This window comes from Aegilops tauschii, chromosome 7 (genome assembly GCF_002575655.3).
Source record: "Aegilops tauschii subsp. strangulata cultivar AL8/78 chromosome 7, Aet v6.0, whole genome shotgun sequence".
NCBI classification, from domain to species: domain Eukaryota; kingdom Viridiplantae; phylum Streptophyta; class Magnoliopsida; order Poales; family Poaceae; genus Aegilops; species Aegilops tauschii.
The window spans coordinates 78,791,680-78,812,077 of NC_053041.3; positions in this window are offsets into that span (position 1 = coordinate 78,791,680).

Genomic DNA, 20,398 nt, shown 5'->3' on the forward strand with positions numbered 1-20,398 from the left:
GAGACTGGGATTTGTCACTCCGTGTAAACGGAGAGGTATCTCTGCTCCCACTCGGTAGGACATCATCATAATGTGCACAATGTGACCAAGGAGTTGATCACGGGATGATGTGTTACGGAACGAGTAAAGAGACTTGTCGGTAACGATTGAACAAGGTATCGGGATACCGACGATCGAATCTCGGGCAAGTAACATACCGATAGACAAAGGGAATTGTATACGGGATTGATTGAATGCTCGACATCGTGGTTCATCCGATGAGATCATCGAGGAGCATGTGGGAGCCAACATGGGTATCCAGATCCCGCTCTTGGTTATTGACCGGAGAGTCGTCTCGGTCATGTCTGCATGTCTCCCGAACCCGTAGGGTCTACACACTTAAGGTTCGGTGACGCTAGGGTTATAGAGATATTAGTATGCGGTAACCCGAAAGTTGTTCGGAGTCCCGGATGAGATCCCGGACGTCACGAGGAGTTCCGGAATGGTTCGGAGGTAAAGATTTATATATGGGAAGTCTTATTTTGGTCGCCGGAAAAGTTTCGCACTTTATCGGTATTGTACCGGGAGTGCCGAAAGGGGTCCGGGGGTCCAGCAAGGAGGTCCACCAGCCCCGGGGGGGCCACATGGGCTGTAGGGGGTGCGCCTTGGCCTATATGGGCCAAGGGCACCAGCCCCAAGAGGCCCATGCGTCAAGAGATAAGAAAAAAGGGAGAGTCCTAAAGGGGGAAGGCACCTCCGAGGTGCCTTGGGGAGGAAGGACTCCTCCCTGGCCGCACCCTTCCTTGGAGGAAGGGCCAAGGCTGCGCCCCCCCCCCCCTCTCCCTTGGCCCTATATATAGTGGGGGGAGGGAGGGCAGTAATACCTAAGCCCTGGCGCCTCCCTCTCCCTCCCGTGACACCTCTTCCTCCCCGCTTGCGCTTGGCGAAGCCCTGCCGAGATCCCGCTGTTGGGGAACGTAGCAGAAATTCAAAATTTTCTACGCATCACCAAGATCAATCTATGGAGTAATCTAGCAACGAGGGGAAGGGGAGTGCATCTACATACCCTTTTAGATCACGATGCGGAAGCGTTGCAAGAACGCGGATGAGGGAGTCGTACTCGTAGCGATTCAGATCGCGGTTGATTCCTATCTAAGCACCGAAGAACGGTGCCTCCGCGTTCAACACACGTGCAGCCCGGTGACGTCTCCCATGCCTTGATCCAGCAAGGAGAGAGAGAGAGAGGTTGGGGAAGACTCCATCCAGCAGCAGCACGACGGCGTGGTGGTGGTGGAGGAGCGTGGCAATCCCACAGGGCTTCGCCAAGCACCGCGGGAGAGGAGGAGGAGGGAGAGGGGAAGAGCTGCGCCGAAAGAGAGACGTTCTCGTGTGTCTTGGGCAGCCCAAACCTCAACTATATATAAGGGGGGGAGGGGGCTGCGCCCCCCTTAGGGTTTCCACCCCCAAGAGGAGGCGGCCAGCCCTAGATCCCATCAAGGGGGGCGGCCAAGGGGAGGAGAGGGGGGCGCCCCACTATATGGGCCCTAAGGCCCATCTGGACCTAGGGTTTGCCCCCTCCCACTCTCCCATGCGCCTTGGGCCTTGGTGGGGGGCGCACTAGCCCACCTGGGGCTGGTCCCCTCCCACACTTGGCCCACGCAGCCTTCTGGGGCTGGTGGCCCCACTTGGTGGACCCCCGGGACCCTCCCGGTGGTCCCGGTAAATTACCGATTTCACCCGAAACTTTTCCGGTGACCAAAACAGGACTTCCCATATATAAATCTTTACCTCCGGACCATTCCGGAACTCCTCGTGACGTCCGGGATCTCATCCGGGACTCCGAACAACATTCGGTAACCACGTACATACTTTCCCTATAACCCTACCATCATCGAACCTTAAGTGTGTAGACCCTACGGGCTCGGGAACCATGCAGACATGACCGAGACGTTCTCCGGTCAATAACCAACAGCGGGATCTGGATACCCATGTTGGCTCCCACATGTTCCACGATGATCTCATCGGATGAACCACGATGTCGGGGATTCAATCAATCCCGTATGCAATTCCCTTTGTCTAACGGTATGTTACTTGCCCGAGATTCGATCGTCGGTATCCCTATACCTTGTTCAATCTCGTTACTGGCAAGTCTCTTTACTCGTTCCGTAACTCACATCATCCCGTGATCAACTCCTTGGTCACATTGTGCACATTATGATGATGTCCTACCAAGTGGGCCCAGAGATACCTCTCCGTTTACACGGAGTGACAAATCCCAGTCTCGATTCGTGCCAACCCAACAGACACTTTCGGAGATACCCGTAGTGCACCTTTATAGCCACCCAGTTACGTTGTGACGTTTGGCACACCCAAAGCATTCCTACGGTATCCGGGAGTTGCACAATCTCATGGTCTAAGGAAATGATACTTGACATTAGAAAAGCTCTGAACAAACGAACTACACGATCTTGTGCTAGGCTTAGGATTGGGTCTTGTCCATCACATCATTCTCCTAATGATGTGATCCCGTTATCAACGACATCCAATGTCCATGGTCAGGAAACTTTAACCATCTATTGATCAACGAGCTAGTCAACTAGAGGCTTACTAGGGACATGGTGTTGTCTATGCATCCACACATGTATCTGAGTTTCCTATCAATACAATTCTAGCATGGATAATAAACGATTATCATGAACAAGGAAATATAATAATAACCTATTTATTATTGCCTCTAGGGCATATTTCCAACAGTCTCCCACTTGCACTAGAGTCAATAATCTAGTTCACATCACCATGTGATTAACACTGACAGGTCACATCACCATGTGACCAACACCCAAGAGTTTACTAGAGTCAACAATCTAGTTCACATCTCTATGTGATTAACACTCAATGAGTTCTGGTTTGATCATGTTATGCTTGTGAGAGAGGTTATTAGTCAATGGGTCTGAACCTTTCAGATCCGTGTGTGCTTTACGAATATCTATGTCATCTTGTGGATGCTACCACGTGCTATTTGGAGCCATTTCAAATAATTGCTCTACTATACGAATCCGGTTTACTACTCAGAGTCATCCGGATTAATGTCAAAGTTCGCATCGACGTAACCCTTTACGACGAACTCCTTTTCACCTCCATAATTGAGAAAATTCCTTAGTCCACTAGATACTAAGGACAAGTCCGACCGCTGTCATGTGATCCTTTCCCGGATCACTATTGTACCCCTTGACCAACTCATGGCAAGGCACACTTCATGTGCGGTACACAGCATAGCATACTGTAGAGCCTATGTCTAAAGCATAGGGGACGACCTTCGTCCTTTCTCTCTCTTCTGCTGTGGTCAGGTCTTGAGTCTTACTCAATACTCACATCTTGTAACACAGCCAAGAACTCCTTCTTTGCTGATCTATTTTGAACTCTTTCAAAATCATGTCAAGGTGTGCGTTCTTTGAAAGTATCATCAGGCGTCTTGATCTATCTCTATAGATCTTGATGCCCAATATGTAAGCAGCTTTATCCAGGTCTTCCTTTGAAAAACTCCTTTCAAACAACCCTTTATGCTTTCCAGAAATTTTACATCATTTCGGATCAACAATATGTCATGCACATATACTTATCAGAAATGTTGTAGCGCTCCCACTCACTTTATTGTAAATACAAGTTTCTCATAAACTTTGTATAAACCCAAAATCTTTGATCAACTCATCAAAGCGTACATTCCAACTCCGAGATGCTTACTCCAGTCCTTAGAAGGATCGCTGGAGCTAGCATACCTTTTAGCATCCTTAGGATCGACAAAACCTTTCTGATTGTATCACATACAACCTTTCTTACGAAAACAGGTAAGGAAACTTGTTTTGACATCCATCTGCCAGATTTCATAAATGCAGCTAATGCTAACATGATTCCGACGGACTTAAGCATCGCTACGGATGAGAACATCTCATCGTCGTCAACTCCTTGAACTTGTGAAAATACTCTTTTCCACAAGTCGAGCTTCATAGACGGTAACATTACCGTCCATGTCCGTCTTCTTCTTAAAGATCCATTTATCTCGGATTTCATGGCTTCTAACCATTTGTTGGAATATGGGCCCACCATCGCTTCTCCATAGCTCGTAGGTTCATTGTTGTCTAACAACATGACTTTCAAGACAGGATCACGTACCACTCTGAAGTAGCACGCATCCTCGTCGTCCTACGAGGTTTGGTAGTGACTTGATCCGAAGTTTCATGATCACTATCATAAGCTTCCACTTCAATTGGTGTAGGTGCCACAGGAACAACTTCTTGTGCCCTGCTACACACTAGTTGAAGTGACGGTTCAATAACCTTATCAAGTCTCCACCATCCTCCCACTCAATTCTTTTGAGAGAAACTTTTCCTCGAGAAAGGACCTGTCTCTAGAAGCAATTACTTTTGCTTCCAGATCTGAAATAGGAGGTATACCCAACTGTTTTGGGTTTTTCTATGAAGATGTATTTATCCGCTTTGCGTTCGAGCTTATCAGCCTGAAACTTTTTCACATAAGCATCGCAACCCCAAACTTTTAAGAAACGACAACTTAGGTTTCTCTAAACGGTGTCGTATCAACGGAATTGCGTGGTGCCCCTTTTAAAGTGAATGCGGTTGTCTCTAATGCCTAACCCATAAACGATAATGGTAATTCGATAAGAAACATCATGGTATGCACCATATCCAATAGGGTGCAGTTATGATGTTCAGACACATCATCACACTATGGTGTTCCAGGCGGTATTACTTGTGAAACACTTTCCACAATGTCTTAATTGTGTGCCAAACTCGTAACTCAGATACTCATCTCTATGATCATATCACAGACATTTTATCCTCTTGTCACGACGATCTTCAACTTCACTCTGAAATTACTTGAACCTTTCAATAATTCAGACTTGTGTTTCAAGTAAATACACTCAGCATCTACTCAAATCATCTGTGAAGTAAGAACATAACGATATCCACTGCATGCCTCAGCACTCATTGGACTGCATACATAAAAAATGTATTACTCCCAATAAGTTGCTCTCTTGTTCCATCTTACTGAAAACGAGGCTTTTCAGTCATTTTGCCCATGTGGTATGATTTGCATGTCTCAAGTGATTCAAAATCAAGTGAGTCCAAACGATCCATCTGCATGGAGTTTCTTCATGCATTATACCAATACACATGGTTCGCATGTCTCAATCTTTTCAAAACCGAGCGAGTCTAAAGATCCATCTACATGCAGCTTCTTCATGCGTTTTATACCAATATGACTCAAGTGGCAGTGCCACAAGTATGTGGTACTATCATTACTATCTTATATCTTTTGGCATGAACATGTGTATCACTACGATCGAGATTCATTTTAGGTGCAAGACCATTGAAGGTATTATTCAAATAAACAGAGTAACCATTATTCTCCTTAAATGAATAACCGTATTGCGATAAACATAATCCAATCATGCTCAACGCAAACACCAAATCTCGATGGTAGAGTGAGCATGCGATGCTTGATCACATCAACCTTGGAAACACTTCCAACACACATCGTCATCTCACCTTTAGCCAGTCTCCATTTATTCCGCAGCTTTTATTTCGAGTTACTAACACTTAGCAACCGAACCGGTATCTAATACCCTGGTGCTGCTAGGAGTACTAGTAAAGTACACATTCATATAACATATATCCAATATACTTTTGTCGACCTTGCCTGCCTTCTCATCTACCAAGTATCTAGGGTAGTACTGCTTTAGTGACCGTTCCCCTCATTACAGAAGCACTTAGTCTCGGGTTTGGGTTCAACCTTGGGTTTCTTCACTAGAGCAGCAACTGATTTGCCGTTTAATGAAGTATCCCTTCTTGCCCTTGCCCTTCTAGAAACTAGTGGTTTTACTAACCATCAACAATTGATGCTCCTTCTTGATTTCTACTTTCGCGGTGTCAAACATCGCGAATAGCTCAAGGATCATCATAACTATCCCTGATATGTTACAGTTCATCACGAAGCTCTACTAGCTTGGTGGCAGTGACTATGGAGAACTATCACTATCTCATCTGGGAGATTAACTCCCACTCGATTCAAGCGATTGTGGTACTCAAACAATCTGAGCACATGCTCAACGATTGAGCTTTTCTCCCTTAGTTTGCAGGCTTAAGAAACTTGTCAGAGGTCTCATACCTCTTGACGTGGGCACTAGTCTGAAATCCCAATTTCAGTTTTCGGAACATCTCATATGTTCTGCGACGTTTCAAAAATGTCTCTGGTGCCACAATTCTAAACCGTTAGCATTACGCACTGAACTATCACGTAGTCATCAAAACGTGTATGTCAGATGTTCCGCAACATCTACAGACGACGCTGAGGTTCAGCACACCGAGCGGTGCATTAAGGACATAAGCCTTCTGTGCAGCAATGAGGACAATCCTCAGTTTACGGACCCAGTCCGCATAATTGCTACTACCAGCTTTCAACTAAATTTTCTCTAGGAACGTATTTTAAACAGTAGAACTAAAGCGTATGACATAATTCGCAAAGACCTTTTGACTATGTTCATGATAATGAAGTTCATCTGATTATTGAACTCCCACTCAGATAGACATCCCTCTAGTCATCTAAGTGATTCATGATCCGAGTCAAACTAGGCCGTGTCCGATCATCACGTGAGACGGACTAGTCATCATCGGTGAACATCTCCATGTTGATCGTATCTACCATACGACTCATGTTCGACCTTTTGGTCTCTTGTGTTCCGAGGCCATGTCTGTACATGCTAGGCTCGTCAAGTCAACCTAAGTGTTTCGCATGTGTTCCGAGGCCATGTCTGTACATGCTAGGCTCGTCAACACCCGTTGTATTCGAACGTTAGAATCTATCACACCCGATCATCACGTGGTGCTTCGAAACAACGAACCTTCGCAACGGTGCACAGTTAGGCGGAACACGTCTCTTGAAATTTTAGTGAGGGATCATCTTATTTATGCTACCGTCGTTCTAAGCAAATAAGATGCATAACATGATAAATGGCCCCCCCTCTCCCTTGGCCCTATATATAGTGGGGGGAGGGAGGGCAGTAATACCTAAGCCCTGGCGCCTCCCTCTCCCTCCCGTGACACCTCTTCCTCCCCGCTTGCGCTTGGCGAAGCCCTGCCGGGATCCCGCTACTTCCACCACCACGCCGTCGTGCTGCTGGATCTCCATCAACCTCTTCTCCCCCCTTGCTGGATCAAGAAGGAGGAGACGTCGCTGCTCCGTACGTGTGTTGAACGCGGAGGTGCCGTCCATTCGGCGCTAGGATCATCGGTGATTTGGATCACGACGAGTACGACTCCATCAACCCCGTTCTCTTGAACGCTTTCACTCGTGATCTACAAGGGTATGTAGATGCACTCCTTCCCTCTCGTTGCTAGTAAACTCCATAGATTGATCTTGGTGATGCGTAGAAAATTTTGAATTTCTGCTACGTTCCCCAACAAAAGGGACCTTTGGTCCCGGTTGGTGGCACCAACCGGGACTAAAGGGTGGCATTGGTCCCGGTTGGTGCCACCAACCGGGACCAAAGGTGTGCCTATATAAGCCAACACTTGGGAAATTTTCAGATACCTCGCCAGTTGCCCCCGACGCCGCGAGGCTGCCCGTGCTCGCCGTCGCCCCGCGCCCTTGCCTCGACGGGTCGCCGCCCGGTGCTCGTCGCCGTCACCCTGCCCCCACGCGTCGTCCTGCCCCCACGCGTCGCCCTGCCTCGTGTTCCCCTGCTCGCGCGCGCCGCCTCGGCGCCCCGAGCCCCCCTGCCCGGCCTGCGCGTGCTCGCCGGCGCCCTCGCCGCCCCCGCCCCGTCCCGCCCCCGCGCGCCGGCGCTCTCGCCGCCCCCGCCGTCGCCATCGTACTAGCCGCCGCCCCGGCTCTGTTTTTATTAGTTAATTGTTTTTTGATCATATATATATATAATGTATATGTGTATGTATGTGGCTATATGTTTTTTTATTAGTTTAATTTTTTGTTCATATGTGATGTATATGTGTATGTGGCTATAATGTATATGTGAACAAAAAAAATTATGTATGTAGATGTTCAAAATGTATGAATATATATGTCAAAAATGTTTTTTTGTTCATAGAAAGTTTTTTGTTCATATATAGAAAGTTTTTATATATGACAATGGATATATATTCGATATATATGAGAAATGATGATCCACATGGAAAAGTTTTATATATGCAAAAGTTACAATTTTAGAAAAGTTTTATATATCTAGCTAGGAAGGGAAGAAGAAGAAAAAGAAGGATAGGAAAGAAGAAAATAAGAAGAGGAAAGAAAGAAGAAGAGGAGAGGAAGAAGAGGAGAAATAAATAAGAAGAGGAAAAAAGAAGAAAAAGAAGAGGAGAAGAAGAAAGGAATAGAGGAGAAGAAGAAAAAATAGAAAATATTCTATTTTTTCTTCTTCTCCTCTTTTTTTTCTTCTTTTTTTTCTTCAATCCTCTCCTCTATTCCTTTCTTCTTCTCCTCTTTTTATTTCTTCTTCGTTTTCTTATGTTTTATCGGGTCTGTCGTCATCGATATATACCCCTCCTGATAACTTCAACACGAGGGGGGATAACTTCAACACGAGGGGGGGTCGATATACCCCCTCCCTGATAACATTATTTTCCCGTGTATATATGTCGTCGTTGTCGATATAACCCCCTCCTGATAACTTCAACATGTGGGGGGGGTCGATATACCCCCTCCTCGATAACATTATTTTCCCGTGTATGTATGTTGTCGTTGTCGATATTACCCCCTCCCGATAACTTCAACACGAGGGGGGATAACTTCAACACGAGGGGGGGTCCATATACCCCCTCCTCGATAACATTATTTTCCCGTGTATGTATGTCGTCGTTGTCGATATAAAACCCCCTCCCGATAACTTCAACACGTGGGGGGGGTCGATATACCCCCTCCCCGATAACATTATTTTCCCGTGTATGTATGTCGTCGTTGTCGATATATATAACTCCCTCCCAAATAACTTCGACATGATGGACGGTCGATATGTATACCCCCTCTCGACCGTGATAACTTATACCACGGGAGCACCCCCCCGGCCCTCTCGCTCGACCAAAACTCTCGAGGACACCCAAACCCTAGAAAAAAACGATGTCGGTCTCCTACCCCCTCCTGCCGCGCCCCTACCCTTGAAGCGTTGCCTAGGCCACCCCAAACCCGGAATAAGCTAGGTCTACGTTTGCACTAATATATCCACCTGCTGTCATGTTTGTGTAATAATTGCCATGTTGTAATATTTGCAGAAACAATGGAGCACGGACGAGATGAGCAAGCAGAAGAGGTGTTGGGGGACATAATCTTAGCCGGAGGTGATATCTTGTCGTATCTTAATGACAATGATGGTCTGGAAGAACAGGGTGAAGAAGCAGGCTACGGTGATCGAAGAGTGGAGGAGGAAAGACATGATTATGATGGCTCCGGTGACCCAATGCTGGTGCAAGAAGGAGCCCGTGGTGACGGCTCCGGTGACCGAACAGAGTCTGGCCAGGTAAATATATTAGTTAAGCCTGTGCTGACTAGCTAATTGATGCATTCATTGTTTTGGTATGTACACATATTAATTAACACTCGTCTTTCTTCTTTTTTCTAGCCCTCCGGATCGAGCACAACTGCGGTAAAGAGACGAAGCCCGAAGAGAAAGTTGCGCTCGGATGAAAGGTTTGAGACCACAGCAATCGCGCGCGACGGCCAACCGATTGAACCCCTCCGGACAAAGGATGCTTTTGCTGCTCAGTGCGGGGTTCTAGTTAGGGACAAGATCCCGATCAGCATCCACCAATGGTATAAGCCTAAGAAGGAAGACCCTGAGGTGTCTTATGTCAATGATATGCAGAAAGATGATCTTTGGACTGAGCTGAAGGCAAATTTCACCCTACCGCCAGAGGAGGATCCGGAGAAGCCAGTTATAGAGCAATTAATCAAGTCTCATGCTCTTAAGAAGATGGCAGACCTATTCAGGAGGTGGAAGAATGAGCTGAAAACGTTTGTCGACAAAGAAGAGACACCAGAATTCATCGGCCGGTATGAGAAGATCAGAGATCACTGGCCCGCATTTGTGGCCCACAAGACATCGGCAAAGAGTAAGAAGATGTCAGCGACAAACAAGAAGAATGCTGTGAAGAAGAAGCTTCACCATCGCACGGGGTCAGGTGGCTACCTCAAAGCCCGGCCTAAGTGGGCCAAGTCTGAGAGGGATCTGCTTGATAAAGGGATCGAACCAGAGACAATGAACTGGCCAGACCGTTGCTGGACTTGGTTCTTTGGGGCTGGCGGAACCTTGGACCCTATATCACGGAGGTGTCGTTGGACGGACGAGCAACTTGCAATACCCGTCAAGAAGCTTAAGCACTATATCGATGCAGCGCAGCAAGGGACGTTCGTTCCAGACAGAGAGAACGACGAGCTCACAATGGCCCTCGGGAATCCTGAGCACCCTGGACGGGCACGAGGCACGCCAGGCTCCGTTCCGTGGAAGGCTGGTTTTCCGGACGCGGGTGGTTACAAAACCCAGGAGAGGAGGAAAAAAGTGGAGCAGATCCAAATTCAGAAGCAGCACGAAAGGGTTCAAGCGCTAGAGGAACGAGACGGCAATCGAGATGCCAAAACTGCCCCCGAAGCTACACCGCCATCTCAGCGGAGAAGCATCGTGGCTTCCACCGAGCTGCCTCAGCTGGAGCATGCGGCTCCTGCTAGCTACCCCGTGGATGCTATCACGGAGTCTCAACACTGCCACATTATGGCGGAATGGCAGAACTTGAAAGTCAAGGCGGCTGTTGGCTCTGTTTTACCTACTGAACCCGGCGCAACCTACCACTGCCGGCCAATTCCAGAAGGATATGCTAGGGTGATGGTGGATGAAATAACGGAGGGTTTGAGGACCTCCAGCTTGACCACCCTACCGGTGAAGGGGAGACTCGGCTGGGTTTAGCTCTGAAGACTCCATGCCTATGGCGGAAGGAGCTCATCAAGCTTCCGAACTGGACGGCTCCGGCGAGTAAGGGCACTCCACCTCCTCCTCCGCCTCCTCCTCCGGCGAGTGATCAGGGCACTCAGCCTCCTTCTCCGGCGCGTGGCGGCACTCCGCCTCCTTCTCCACCAGCGCCGGCGCGCCAGAGCAGCCAGCCTCCTCCTTCTCCACCTCGTCAGCAAGGGCGGAAGAGACCCGCTGCCGCTGCGGCTGCTCCGGCGCGTGGTAGTCCTTCTCCTCCGCCTCGTAAGAAGGAAAGAAGACAGCCGCAGCCGCTCCGTCTGCTCTGCCGGCGTCTAGCAGTACAGCTGCCAGAGGCGGGAGGCAATACAGATTCGGTCCTTCTCTGAAGACTCCAGAGAAGTTACCATATGAGAGGACCGAGGAGGAGAACGCGAAGATCGTGCGAGCCGAAGTGAAGAACTTCTTTGAAGGGGTGAAAGCAAAGAAACATCCACCTCCGGAGGAGAAGGTAGATCCGGTGAAAGCAAAGCGCACTCTGGCTGCCCTGACAAAACCACCAAAGTCTCCGCCGAGAGGCAACTATGAGCGCGTTCTTGCAAAGACATATGCCGACGCGGAGGGGTCGGGAAGTACTGTCAGTGATAAAAGGATGAAAGAACGACGAGATGGGAAAAAAATTGCCCAGCTCGGCGAACAAGCGAACCTATCGTACCCCCCGCTCAAGGTGTCAAAAGACATCGTCGCTAATGATCTGAGTATGGTGCCCGGTTATAGCAATCTTGGAGATTACCTGCCCGACGATGTACATTATGAAATCATGGAGGTGGACGAACACAAATACCATTACGGGAAGCCTCTCGTCAAAGATGTCAGATCTCTAAGCACGATGATGCGAAGACTACATGATTGGTACATGAAAACCTGCAGAGAGTCTGATGGGATGAGTACTTTGACGCTGAGAGTTAAACCGGAGCATGACCTCGTTGGAATTGAACTGCTGAATGTTCCATTTGAGGATTTCTTCCAGTTTTACAATCAAAAGGCCCTCGATAAAACAACGATCACTTTCTACTGTCTGTAAGTAGTACTACTTCTGTCATTAAGTCTCTCTATATAGGTCAGCTCTTTCATTGCATGTATTTATACTTATCCTCACTATATTATGCAGATTGAAGATCGCCGAATTGAAGAAAAGACAAATCGGTGATATTGGGTACATTAACACAAATCTCATATATGCATATACGGTTGAAAAACATCCCAAAGAAGCCGAGGCCAACTTGCTACAATCGTTGGTATTAAATCAAAACAAAGATATAATACTCTTTCCTTACAACTTCAAGTGAGTGTTACTGTCTTGTGCATATTCGGTTTACCTTATTAGTCCAGGTTATGGTAATATAATTGATGACTTATGCATGCATGCGCAGCTTCCACTATATTCTCCTAGAGATTAAGCTTGAGCCGGGAGTAGTAACCGTCTTAGACTCGAGACGAAAAGATCCCCAGGACTATGCGAACATGACTCAAATGCTCCAGAAGTAAGTTAAATCGATCATTATCCACCATATCAGCAACTTTGTTCATTTCCTGATATCAAGTAATTGTTTTCTTTGTCTGGCAGGGTTTGGAGAAAATTCATCTCAAAAGCTCCGGGACTGTCGAAGAAGCTGCAATTTAATCACCCGAAAGTAAGTACTATAGTAGCATGTTCCGCGCATCTCCTAGTGATTCAAGCGGTAGTTTCATCAATACCATTTAGCATGCTTGCTTATCAGTTTGATTGACCTCTATTCCTTGTAAAGTGGTTGTGGCAGGAACCCGGGAATAATTACTGTGGATACTACGTTTACGAGTCCATCCGCTACCATACCTGTGAGCGGGGCTACACTGAAGAACAATATGAAGTGCGTAAGCAAAAATATTCACAATTTTATTTTATTACCATCATTTGTGTTGAGTTTCATTTATTCATATATATATATATATGTATTGACCCCCTTCTTCAAATTAGATGTTTCGGAAGCGGGATGAACTCCTAGCAGAAGATCGTATGCGAGGAATTCAAGAGGAATTGGCGGCATTCTTCCTTGACCACGTGATCGCTGAAAACGGAGAATACTATGTGGACCCTGTGTTCCTACAATATAATTAGGAGATTGTATTGTAAGAGATAATTATTGTATATATGTAGCCGGTAGTGTCGGATAGATATACGAGAACTTGTTGTTCGACCAATATCTCGGAGAAGGAGAGGTGGTCGATATCACTTCTCTCTGTATGCATATATATATGTTCATGACGATCTTCTGTTTCCTTTATTTGATTACTAGCTAGCGTGTCTACTCCTCTCCATACGTATATAGTACGTAGCGTCGACCAAGCACGGAGATAAGAGAGGACACTTCTCTCTATTAATTAGCTAGCTAACACAATATATGAAACACCTAAATTAACCCCCCAAAACCCCTAAACCACCCCCTTTCAAAAAAAACAAAAACCTTAGCTCCTGACAGGTGCTGACGCGTGGATGCCTATTGGTCCTGGTTGGTGACACCAACCGGGATAAAAGGCCCTGCCTATTGGTCCCGGTTGGTGGCACCAACCGAGACCAAAGGCCCTCCTGCCTGGGCTCCCCGCACCGGCCACGTGGACGGCCTTTAGTCCCGGTTCGTGTAAGAACCGGGACTAAAGGGCTAGGGCATTAGTAACGACCCTTTAGTCCCGGTTCCAGAACCGGGACTAAAGGCCCTTATGAACCGGGGTAAAAGCCCCTTTTCCTACTAGTGATTTACCGATTTGTTTAGACAGCTAAATGACCGTGAAATTGAAAATCACTACAAAATGAACTCTGAAAATGTCGAAACTTGGCATGGTATCATCATTTCACCCACATAGCATGTGCAAAAGAGTAGGGAGGGTTACAACAAAAACTGGACGCACTTCGTGTACAAACTGGACAATCTCTTTCGGAGTATCAGGGTTTTGGACGAGAACTCATCTGTTACACTGGCACTTCATTTTTTTAAACTTATTACAACTCTAGACTTTTTTTGCGTTCCGTACGCACCATTCAAAGCGACGTCATCAATTTTCAACACTTTCTGACATCATTTGCTATTTTTCAGTCATTTACCGATTTGTTTACAGAGCTAAATGACCATGAAATTGAAAATCACTACCAAATGAACTCTGAAAATGTCGAAACTTGGCATGGTATCATCATTTCACCCACATAGCATGTGCAAAAGAGTAGAGAGGGTTACGGCAAAAACTGGACGCACTTCGTGTACAAACTGGACAATCTCTTTCGAAGTATCAGGGTTTCTGACGAGAACTCATCTGTTACATGGGCACTTTATTATTTTCAAACTTATTACAACTCCAGACTTTTTTGCGTTCTGTACGCACCATTCAAAGAGACATCATCAATTTTCAGCACTTTCTGACATCATTTGCTATTTTTCAGTCATTTACCGATTTGTTTAGAGAGCTAAATGACCGTGAAATTGAAAATCACTACAAAATGAACTCTGAAAATGTCAAAACTTGGCATGGTATCATCATTTCACTCACATAGCATGTGCAAAAGAGTAGAGAGGGTTACGGCAAAAACCGGACGCACTTCGTGTACAAACTGGACAATCTCTTTCGAAGTATCAGGGTTTCTGACGAGAACTCATCTGTTACATGGGCACTTCATTTTTTTTAACTTATTACAACTCCAGACTTTTTTGCGTTCCGTACACATCATTCAAAGCGACGTCATCAATTTTCAACACTTTCTGACAGCATTTGCTATTTTTCAGTCATTTACCGATTTGGGGAAAAGAAAAAAAAACTATATAAAAAACTAATCAGAAATAAATAGAAGAAAATAAAAAAAGCAGAAAAGAAAATACTGTATAAAAAACTACTCAGAAATAAATATAAGAAATTAAATAAAGAAGAAAAGAAAAAAACTATATAAAAAAATTTCAACACTTTCTGACAGCATTTGCTATTTTCAGTCATTTACCGATTTGGGGAAAAGAAAAAAAAACTATATAAAAAACTAATCAGAAATAAATAGAAGAAAATAAAAAACAGAAAAAAAAACTATATAACAAACTTCAGAAATAAATAGAAGAAAATAAATAAAGAAGAAAAGAAAAAAAACTATATAAAAAATTATTGGGGCGCTGCCCAGTGGGCCTGCTAGACCACGGGCGTGGAAATTCAGGCCCACAAGGGCCAGCAGGCTCACAGGGCAGCGCGCCATAGTTAGGCCCAGAAGCCTGCTTTACAAGGGAGTTCAAAGTAGCAGCTGTGGCTGGGTTTATAAACCAGTGCGGCTGCCTTTCGCCCGGCGAGGTGGGACTAAACTTTCTACACCGCGGGTGGCAACGCACCCCCTTTAGTACCGGTTGGTAGCCCAACCCGGTACTAAAGGTGGGTCTTTAGTACCGGTTGGAGCCACCAACCGGTACTAAAGGCCTGCTTTTCCCGCCTCTTGGCCTGGCCAAAATAGGCCTTTAGTACCGGTTGGTGGATCAAACCGGTACTAATAGCCACCGCTATATAAGCACCACTTACGAATATTTTCAATTCGTTTCAGTTTGTTCTTCGCCCCCGTCGCCGCCCCTGTCGCGCCCCAGCCCGTCCCTGTCGCCGTCGTCGTCGCCGCCCCCGTCGCCGCCCCAGCCGGCCCCCATCGTCGCGCGACCCGCCGCGCCGTCGTCGCCATCTCGCGCCGTCGCCCCCGGCCCGCCGTCCGTCTTCGCCGTCCCCGTCGCCCCCGGCCCGCCGCCCCGTACGTGTCGCCGTCTCGCGCCGTCGCCCCCGTCGCGGCGTCCCCGCCGCCCGTCCGCCGCCGCCCCGCTCGTACACACACACACATACACACACATACACACACACATACACACACAGACACACACACACACATTTTTTACTTATTTTCTGTTTTCTGTTGTTTAGATTAATGCATGTCAAATTTTCTGTTGAATTAATATAACTAGTTTATTTTTAGTAAATGCTTAGTTGAACTTGTTGAATTAATAAAACTAGTTTATTTTTAGTAAGAAAATTTAGGTACATGAGATTTGATGATCTAATTAAAATATTACTATATATAGCTACTTTATATTTTTTAGTAAGAAAATTAATATAACTAGTTCATTTTTAGTAAATTCTTAGTTGAATTTGTTGAATTAGTAGAACTAGTTTATTTTTAGTAAGAAAATTTAGGTATTTGAGATTTGATGATCTAATTAAAATATTACTATATATATAGAACTAGCTACTTTATTTTAGTAAGAAAATTAATAGAACTAGTTTATTTTTAGTAAATGCTTAGTTGAATTAGTTGAATTAATAGAACTAGTTGAATTGATAGAACTGGTTGAATTAATAGAAGTAGTTGAATTAGTTGAATTAATAGAACTAGTAAGTGTTTAATGTTTCACCTATATGAACATAGGAAATGTCGTCTGACGACGAAAAAGATTTCATTAAGTGCGAATACTGTGAAGACCAGCGCGGCCTGTGCGACAGAAATTTCCTTGTTGATGATAGGCGCTTCAGCATCAAGCTGGATGAGATCTTCGAAGTGGATACAGTAAGTCACAACGACAAGTATTTTTTCGTAATTAAGCATGACTTATGCTTCATTTGCTTCAACTTATAATTTTTAATTTTCACTATTGTATTAGCGCATCCCCTGCCATGCAAGAATTTTTGTCTTCGATAAGATAGGTTTCAGTGCTATGAGAACTATGGAGGTAAAGAGAGTTTACCTGAAGACCGAGCATGGTTATACTTTCAACGTCAAATTATACAATGCAGACACATACACCTATTTTGAATGCAAAACTTGGCAAGCACTATGCAAGACTTATGCATTTGAGCCTGATATGGTTATCACCTTTGATATTCGTCCGGAAGATGATATTGAAGGTAATAGAGACATCTGGGTCAATGTGCAGACGCCTCCAGTTCTACCATTATGTGAGTTTCTCAACCATATTTATGTCTTCGATATTGTTTATTCAAAAATAGTTGACAAGTAATTTCTATTGACAGCTTATTTTGATTCAAGCAAACATGATCGGCGCTTGGTAGACAGGACCATCTAATGTCCCGGGGCTGAACTAAACTGCGAGGAGATAAGTCATTATGTTTCATGGCTTGAGGATCTTGATGTTGTCAAGAGAAATCATTTTCCTGAATTTGAAAATCTTAGTACTCAAAAAGTGCGACCAATAGTGATCGTATTGAACTACGGTCACATGTATTTAGGAAAGATGGTAAGATTTTTACTATTAGTCCTCAGTGCATCTTTTGCATACATTATTTTTCAAGCTAAACTTTCATTGCTAAGTATATTAATTACTATACGATGTTCTTCAACAGGGACTCCCGATGACAGTTGTGCCTCAGTGGATCGAGACTAAAGGTCGCATGTCAATTGTTAGCTTACGGCCAAGATATCCTACAGTGCACATTAGTGCATTTAGGATTTCTGAAAGCGATGAATGCTTAATAGTGAAAAATTGGAGCAAAATTGTTAACGATCGCAGAGAAGTACTAGGGGGCAGCAATCAGAAGCGCAGCCCACGATTAGGAGACAGGTTCATCTGCATGCTCCAATATGATGAATCAGGAGAGCTATACATCTTATATGCTATTTTACCTGAGAGAGAGCAGCAGGAGTGATTTAGCTAGTTATCATGCTCTTAGTACTTGTTGTCCTCTCATGCGTGTCCGTGTTCTTCGTCCTGAATTTAATCTCAAAGAGTGATTTGCTTTTGTGGTGTTATGAACGCTTATAATATCATGACCATGTTGAACTCGATGATATCTTTGCTAGCTAGTATATACTGTTGTTGGTGATGATATGATGCAAGAGTTTTTATATTAATATGATGATGATTCGTTATTATATCATTTATGAAAGAAACCGCATATTAGTTTCAACTGGATGGATATGGCATATACTTGATCACTTAGCTAGGATCCACATGCATCCAGTCGAAACTAATCTGTGGTACTTTCACCTAATGATTTAACAACTCATTATAATGTAAAAATCTCACTAAATTAAATTGAAAACACAAACTAAAGGAAAAATAAAAATTAAAACCAAAACACACCCAAACATTTAGTACCGGTTGGTGTTACCAACCGGTACTAATGTCCTACACGCACCCAGGCCTGGCTCGTGCCACGTGGTGGCACGTTAGCGCCGGTTCGTGCCGAACCGGTACTAAAGGGGGGGACCTTTAGTCCCCACTCTTTAGTGCCGGTTGCAGAACCGGCACTAAAGGCCCTTACGAACCGGTGATAAAACTCCGTTTTCTACTAGTGGCTGCGGAGGGGTTGGCGCAGGCGGTGGCGCGATTCTTCGCCGGCGTGCGGCGGGAGACGTGGAGGAGCGGTGTGGTGGAGGCGGTCGGGCGTGGGCAGCGGCATGATGGTGGAGGACGGGCGCGGCGGTGTGGTCACGAGATGGCGGCGCGAGCTTCAGGCCAGGTCCATGGCGGCGCAGAGAGGCTCGGCTAGGAGGTTCCTGGCGAGCAGCGTGCGGCCGGCCAGGTGGCTTTGGCGAGCGACATTCTTCTCCTGGCGAAGCTGGCGTGGAGGCGCGGTCCGCGGTGGGGCGGGTCAGATCTGGGCCTGCTTGTCCCGATCTGGTGCCTGGGTGTCGGTGTCATCGCAAGGCCGTACCTTGAGCGGGTGACGGCAGTCCCCGGTGGCCCTTGCCCTTGCCGGTTGTGTGTTGGTCGGAGGTTGCCCTTCCGTTGGGGTGCAGGGGTGGATGGTACCACGTCCCCCGTTTCGCCGTGGTGGTCGCCGGTGCACGGCGGGGAGCGCGGCGGTGCGGCGGATCCAGGCGAAGTGCACATCTGGGTAATGGAGGAGGGTGGTGTGCCGGCTCTAACGGCGGCGGCAGCGTGAACTCAGCCATGGGGGCGGCGGCGCTGAGGTGGCCCTGCCAGGAAGGAGATCCTTGCGGGCAGCGGGCGGTCCGCCGTCTCCGCGAGAGGGGTGAGCGGTGATGCCTCGGGCGAGTTGGCGTCGGAGTGATCGGAGGTGCGGGTCAGAACCATTCTTGTGGCAGTCCCCTAGTGTGGGTGAAGGCCGACGTGGTGGTTCTGGCACTTGCACGGCTTGGTTGGAAGTTGCTGCTCCTTGGCTTTGTTGGTGGATTTGGTCGCTTTCTCTCGGCAGTGCGGGTGGGGGAGGACCATGGCTGCATGGCTTCGACGGCAATTTGCTGCAATGACGGCGGTGCGAGGCATCTGGGTCAGTGCTGCCCGTACCTTGGAGGTGTGGAGATGCGCGGCATTACGAATGAAAATCATGTCTCGTTTTGACCGTGCCGGCGGCGATGGCACCCGTGGGTATCGTTCCCCTCCCTAGAGGCGCCGTCGAGTGTGTCGCCATTCTCCTCGCCTGCTTGGTGTTGGCAGCTGCCTCTGGGCGAAAGCCTTGATTCTGCTGGATCGACACGATGGCGGCGTCTTTGACGTCATCCCTCTGTTGGGAGCATCGTGCCAGGAGACTTGATGATCCTATGTTGCGCTCTTCCCGTGTTCACCGTTGCCCTGGTCGTTCTGCCTTGGCGCAATGTACGATTGTCGTCGGTGATGCCAAGACGATGCCTTCCTCGGGTCGGATCGAGTCCCGTCATTCTCCTGCCACTCTTCGGCTTTATGGGGGGATGGTGCGTTGACAAGAGAAGCTTGACGGGAGCTGCTGTTCTTCGGAGGTGACTGACGTCGGTCGAGCCGCAGCGAGGCTCTCAGTTTGGGTAGGCTTTGTTGTGTTGTCGTGTGTGGCTGTTTGTGGGCTAGCCAGATATGAAGTTGTGCTACGCTCGTTGTTCGCATCGAGTGGTAGTTGTCTTGTACTCTTCTTTTATAAAGCTATGGTACGCAATTTGCGTACTCTCGAAAAAAAATTAACACATCATGAAGGATGGGATTTTGTAGGTAAGGAAAAACCTAAGAAGATTTGTAGCCTTCGAGGTCCACTAGGGGTTCGAGGCGACAAAGGTGCTCCAAGTGGTCTGGGGTTATTATTCATCATTCATATACTCCTCCATGGCCAATACATCTCCTCATGACATCCTTCTGCCGTGTCTTCTGCACATGTCGTTGGCCATTTATCCTCATCTCATTTACTCGTCCACCTATGAAGTCGACTCATCCATTCTCTCTGTCCAATGAATGACACACACCAGAATCTGACACAACCTCCTTCGTACTTATTCATTGCAAATTCTTCGATTCTTCACGTAGAATATATCAGAAAATTAAAGTCGTTAACAACACCCATGTATCAGAAATTCACTGCACACATGTGCATATCCTACACGTTAAAGAAATAGTAGAAGCACTGCCGACAATACCCAGTGTCTTTTTTTTAGTATTTGACAAAATACTACCACATTAG